General features: G+C 39.7%; 1 pseudogene; it reads left to right on the forward strand.

Moving 5' to 3' along the window:
* The first annotated feature begins 1,284 nt into the window (after positions 1 to 1,284).
* On the forward strand, positions 1,285 to 1,384 carry LOC132524012 (U6 spliceosomal RNA; annotated as a pseudogene).
* The last annotated feature ends 5,756 nt before the right edge of the window (positions 1,385 to 7,140 follow it).

Genomic DNA, 7,140 nt, shown 5'->3' on the forward strand with positions numbered 1-7,140 from the left:
TTATTCACAATGACCAAAATTTGGAAACAACCCAAGTGTTCATCAACGAATGAATGGATAAACAATATGTGGTATACACATCAATGTATACATAATTCACCCTTAAAAAGTAAGAAATTACATGCCACGACATGGATGACCCTTGAGGACATTATGCTAAGTGAAATAAACCAGCCGCTTAAGGGAAAATATTCATAAATATAGTAAGTAGAATGGTGGTTTCCAGGAGCTGGAGGAAAAGGGAGTGGGGAGTTAGTGTCTAATGGGTACAAAGTTTCAGTTTAGGAAGATGAGAAAGCCCTGGAGACAGATGGTGGTGATGCTTGCCGAACAATGTGAATGTACTTAATGTCACAAACTCATACATTTAAAAATTGTTTACATGGTAAAATTAATTATGAATATTTTACAATAATAAAACAACTGTACAGGAAACATCAGTATGAACTCATTATATATTTGTCTCTTACCATGAAATATGTATTTCTGAGGGCTATCCACTAAAAAGGTCTAGAAGCATTGACAACCTAGTAGCAATGAGCCCCCCCATCACCAAGATCATAGATTCTAAATACTATTCTCTACCAAGAGGAACCCGGACTCTTTTGAGAAATGGCTGATTCTAGCTCCAGGGCAAGAAATGTAAGAGATGGCCTTGGGACATCTTGCTGACCCAGAAAATAAGGACACTACTGAAGACAAATAGTTCTGTCAAAAGGACACAGGAGTCAAAATGAAGGGGCTCCCATTGACCAAAGATGGGACAATTTGAGCAAGGAAAAGAATCATGATTATAACTGACTGAAACACATAAAACCATCCACAACGCATAAATTCATGTGTTCATAATAATACTAACAAAAAATAAAAACACAAAACCTCATCAATCACCATTGGATGTTTCTAGTGTACCAATTCATTACTGAGAAAACCAATAAAGGGAGGAAATTAAGCATGAATCCTGCCTTTTCCATACAAACTCTATTTCAGGGTAACCAAACAGTTGATGAGGTAGAAATTCTTTTTACGGAAGAATCTCAGCAAATGTGTTCAGAAGGAATGATAGAATTAGAATGAATTAAACAAAATGGTATTAAGCAACCATCACCAACAGATACCAAAACAATATTCAAAAGGGTTGATGGGTGAATTTATCACGGATGAATCAGGCTGGCAACATCAGAATCCACTGTTCAATCTTAGCATTGCTAAACATCAAACCTCCAGATCTAATCACCAGCTTAGAGGAAAGAGTGGAGGTAGAGAAACAAATTAATTGCCACCATGAAGACACACATATACTAAAATTGGAATGATACAGAGAAGATTAGTATGGCCGCTTTGCAAGGATAACACACAAATTCGTGAAGCGTTCCATATTTTAAAAAAGAAAGGAAAAAAAGAAAGAAACAACCAGCCAAATCCAGAATATGGGGAATTTTGTAGGACAAATGACCCCTGAGCAAATGAGATGAGGAGCATCTGTTGTAGAATAAAAGAGACTATGCAAAATTAACAACCCAGTGTAATGTGTGGACTCATTTGGATCTTGGTTTCCAGAGCACTGTCCTCTGTGTTTCTGGTTGGAACTTGCCCTGTGGGCCTTCTTGGTTGAAATCTGCTGCTGTGAAGATGTATTTCTGTCCTTTCCTTTACTTTGTTAGAGCCAGAGCCAATGGGCATCTACCCACAGCCTCCGTCTCACCTCAGCTATCGCTAAGTAACAAATAAGTGAGTCTCTCTGCATGAGGCCAGTTCACATGGTTTCCCCCCAGACTCTAAGAAGAGTCCCCTCATCCTGCCATGACCATTCTGTGACTCTCAGCTCAGCATCCCTGCCACCAGGAACAGAGAGTGGTTGAGAAGTGAAATCTCAGAGCCTCTTGCTGCCTGATCGCACTGTCCTGCCACATTTGCATTGATGTAGTTGCACCCCAGGTTGGTAAAGGACAGCCTGGGAAGCAGCCTCATAATAGGGAGTAGGGGACAGCTGCTACCCCCTTTTCTCTAACATACACCCCCTTCCTGGATGAAGTCTGCCTGGAGAGAGAAAACAGGACCAACATCTCTCCTTCTCTCCGTTTCTTCCTCCCACCATTCCCTTGACTAGAAAGTGGTAAGTTTTTCTTCTAATTCCCCTATGTCTTAACCTCCTGCTCCAGTAGAGTGACAGCTGCTATAGATAGGAGGGTATCGTTCCTACACTACAGGAAAATTCTGTGAACTGGATCTTTTGATATTCTAGTGGGGAGATGAAGGAATATGGAACATTCTTTCTCACAATTATTATTATTATTATTATTTATTATTATTATAATATATAATGCAGAAGTGTAATGTTAGTACATTTTTATTTCCTTTAAATTCCTTCTATAACAAATCCTAATCTCCTAAGCATATGAACACCTTGGCCTAGCAGGGCAAAGAACATATGCTCAGAAAGGAAAACGAAAAAAGCACATTAATAACTTTCATATCACAACTCTTATACACATGCGCACACACACACAGAGACTTACTTGGAATTATAATATGCATAGTTTAAGTTTTATCTTTTTAGGTTTAAAAATAATAAATGACTACATCTTCATTGTAAAAAGCAACCCACCCACTGTTTGTTAATTTTGCTATCTCAAAACATAGTGGTATGTGTGTGTTTACCATTTTCCCATGTAATTTAATATTCTGCTAAAATATGCTTTTTAATCCCTGAGTGGTGTTCCATTTGTCCAGTGTATTTTTACACACTTAATCAATCTTTAGCCAATCCACTATACTAGACAGTTAAGTTGTTTCCAACTGAGTTGGGATGAACAGCCCTGTAGTATTTTTTTGGTATAAATTTCTAGAAGTAGACTGGTTGAATTAAAGAATACAAACACTTTTGATGGAAAGATTACAAAATGCCTAATTCTCCTTAGAAAAATCATAGCATTTTCCAGGTCCACCAGCAGTGTGTGACACTGCCCATTTTTCCTTACCTTCTCTAAGTTTATAATTAAAATGTTAAAACTGTAAATTTTATAATTGTGAATTTTAAAATATTTCATGCTGTTATATACAATGGAATATTACTCAGCCATAAAAAGGAACGAAATTGAGTTATTTGTAGTGAGGTGGATGGATCTAGAATCTGTCATACAGAGTGAAGTAAGGCAGAAAGTGAAAAACAAATACCGTATGCTAATGCATATATATGGAATTTTAAAAAGTGGTACTGATGAACTTAGCGGCAGGGCAGGAATAAAGACACTGACGTAGAGAACAGACTTGAGGGAATGGGGGGGAAGGGGAAGCTGAGATGAAGTGAGAGAGTAGCACTGACGTATATACACTACCAAATGTAAAATGGATGGCTAGTGGGAAGCAGCTGCATAGCACAGGGAGATCAGCTTGGTGCTTTGTGATGACCTAGAGGGGTGGGATAGGGAGGGTGGGAGGGAGGCTCAAGAGGGAGGGGATATGGGGATATATGTATACATGTAGCTGATTCACTTTGTTGTACAGCAGAAACTAACACAACATTGTAAAGCATTTATACTTCAATAAAGATGTGAAAAAATAAAATAAAATATTTTATGTTAAAATATCTTTGTTCAGCTGGTAAACAAATACTGGTTTAAATGTTCATTTCTTTGAGTACTAGTGAGATTGAAAAATTTTTCATATGTTTCAAATACATATTGACCATTTGCATTACTTTAAATGATATCTTCAGATGAGAAAATTGAGGTTCAGAGAGATTAAATGACTTGTTCAAGGACACACAGCTTCTACGAAGCAGATAACTTATTTTTTTCATGTTTTAAAATGAAACGGAATTGCTCTTCAGTTTGTCAGAGTAAGCAATAAAGCCTATGGGGCAAAGTTCTGTTGAATCCAAGAGTTCAAGGATATCTAACTAACATGTAAGTCTCTTCAGGCCAAATCATCTTTATAAAATATTGCTTGGAGAACTATTTTGAAGATTTAATGAATTACAGTTCTTTTACTCTGTAATTTTTAATTCCAAGAGAAATCCAAATCAAGATTGGAAGATAAAAAAGAGATTGCTAAAAAGGGCATCTGAATATGCTGACAGCATCCTTCTTACCATCTATCAGTCATGAATGGCTGCACAGCTGTAGATGCTGAAGGAGACTCTGGTACCCATGACCTCCTTCTCCCCATTACCACAGCCTGAGGACAAAGCATCCAACTGCACATGTTTTATGGTGGTAGAATGCAACCAGCATATTATTTTGAGAGATGCTCAGAAACTGATGCCTTACTTTTTGTTTCTGAATGCCCCTTTCCATTTCTATCCCAATTAATATATAAGGCCAGGTTGTCACCTGCTCATTTAACCTTGTGTGGCAAAGTCGAAGTCTCCTTTCTTTAATTACTAACAAGAGAGTCCATGAGTTAACAATTTAAAAGGGGGGGTGGGGAACAATAACAATAAAGGAAATGGCATAGTTACTTAAATGGCAGAAAGAAAGGAATGAAGGGAGGGAGGGAGGGAAGGAGGAAGGGAGGGAGGGAGGGAAGGAGCAAGCAAGCACACTGGCAAAATGTAATCTAGTAAGAACTGGCCAAAGGTGTATTTCAGCAGGATAAGGAACGTGAGGGACCTGGAAAAAGGGAGGTGTTAACATCTACTGGAGGGGGTAAAATTCTAACACTTCTTTCTACTTGGCTTTAAGATCTTATCCCAGGGGAGTGAAGTTTTTGTTCCAGGAGCTGAGTGGTCAAGATCCCCTCAGGTAGAGTTTACAAGGGAGATGCCTCTTCACTCTCGTCGAATTTGTGATCATTTGTGTCCATGACTATCCCAGGCTAAGAAAGTAAGAAAGAATGGAACTTGAGCACTAGGGGTCTCCAATTTCCCCCCTTCCCAAAGTGATGCTTCCTAAACCATTTCTTGTCTTAGGCAGAGAAATAACATAGAATTATTAAGTTCCAGTAGCAGCAATGGGGAGAGGATTCTAGAGTTCAACCACTGCCCCATAAAATGTATGCAGTTTCCACTTCAGTACAGCACTGTAGGACACCATAGTGTCTCTTGGATGTGAACGGAGGGATTCTTGAAGATCTTGCATAAAGTAAAATTCATGTAACTCAAGAGTAATTTTCCCATAACAATTCTGTATTTGATCCTCATATAAGAGGTGGTGGTTTAATGCAGCAGTCCCCAACCTTTTTGGCACCAGGGACCAGTTTCGTGGAAGACAATTTTTTCACAGACCGGGGTGGGGGTGGAGTGGGGGGGGATGGTTTCGGGATGATTCAAGCTCATTACATTTATTGTGCACTTTATTTCTATTATTATTACATTGTAATATATAATGAAATAATTATACAACTCACCATAATGCAGAATCAGTGGGAGCCCTGAGCTTGTTTTCCTGCAACTAGACGGTCCCATCTGGAGGTGATGGGAGACAGTGACACATGAACTGTGTTGCTTAAGTCCAGTCTACTCCGTAATCTCGTTTTGGTTGCTGTCACTGCAGAAAACCCTGCTTCACAAAGACAGGATGTTGGAAATGGAAGCAGGGTTTTCAGTGTTTTTGTGGCAATCTCAGGATATTCCGCCTTGACTTTAATCCAGAATGTATGGAGATTTGAAGTTGTCTCAAACATACTTTTAAGGCCACCATCATTTGAGATCTCAAGCAGTTGATCCTCTTCTAGCACAAAGTCGATTCACCTGGCTTATTCACAAACCGGTCGCGGATCCATTCCTTCCCAGTTCGGGGGTCTTTTGTGGTTGGGAAGTAATGCTCAAACTCTTCTGAAAGCTGAGATAGGTGATCATGCACCAGCTGGGAGAAAGAAGGCCCTGGCTCAGTCTCTTTCAAAATCTCTGCTATGACATGTTTGAAACATGTCAAAAATCCTAATGTTCACTCGTCAGCCCCGTAATTCCAGTTTGGCTTTGAATGCAGCCACTTTATCTTCCGTCTTGAACACAGCTGTCATTCTCCCCTGAAGTGACAGATTGAGTTCATTGAGCAGGTTGAATATGTCACACAAGTAAGCAAATTTTGCGACACATTCTGTGTCACTGAAATGTGAATGTGCTGCCAGGGGTGACTGTTTATCTAAAAGAAATTTCTGGAGCAGCTCTCGTAACTCAAAAACTCTGGCCAGTGATCTACCTTTAGAAAGCTATTTCACTTCTGTGTATAAGAGAAGACATGTATGCTCTGCGTCCATCTCCTCACAGAGCTGCGCTAACAGACGTGAGTTAAGGGCATGTACTTTAATGTCGTTAATAATTTTAATCGCATCCTGCAAAACACTGTTAAGTTCAGGTGACATTTTTCGGCTAGCCAGCATTTCTCTATGGATGACACAGTGCGTGGACTCACATTCAGAAGTGACCTCTTTGACCCGAGTAGTGAAATCAAAAAGCCGTCCAGTCATAGCAGCCACTCCGTCTGTGCATATACCAACACAAAATGACCAATTCAGTTTTCCTGATATGTAATCATTCAAAGAACTGAATAGTTCTGCAGCTGTGGTGTTGGTTGGCAACAAAAGTGCACATAACATGTCCTCCTGCACATCCTCCTGAAAAATATATCCCACAAAAACAAGCATTGTTGCCTTGTTGTCAACATCGGTAGACTCGTCAACCTGGACTGTGTACCACGGTGACTCATTAATCCTAACAACTGTGCCACAGTATCCTCTGCTATTTCATCAATTCATCTAGTTATGGTGCTAGCCGAAAGAGGAACACGTGTCACCTTTTGAACTGCAGCCTCTCCTAAAAGTTCATGACAAATGTCCTTAGCAGCAGGCAGGATCAACTCTTCACCAAGAGTAAAGGGCTTCTTAGCTTTAGCAATGCAGTTAGCCAGTAAGGACCATGCTGTCGGTGCAGACACATTTGATGAAGCGGTGGCCTTCAATAATTGCTTCTGTTCTTCGTGTTCACGTTTCTTTCTTTTGAAAAACTCCAAAGGCTTGTCTTTTAATGCAGGGTGCTTGGTCTCCATGTGACGAAGCAGTTTTGAAGATTTCTTGGCTTCGTTGGAGAGCCGGTCACCACATATTATACAAAGCGGGCTTGGAGAATGTGAATCACCTGTGGCAATGAACCTGTAATTTAAGTAGGACTCTTGGTATTTTCTTTTAAATGCAGCTTTC

This window comes from Lagenorhynchus albirostris, chromosome 7, assembly GCF_949774975.1.
Source record: "Lagenorhynchus albirostris chromosome 7, mLagAlb1.1, whole genome shotgun sequence".
NCBI lineage: Eukaryota > Metazoa > Chordata > Mammalia > Artiodactyla > Delphinidae > Lagenorhynchus > Lagenorhynchus albirostris.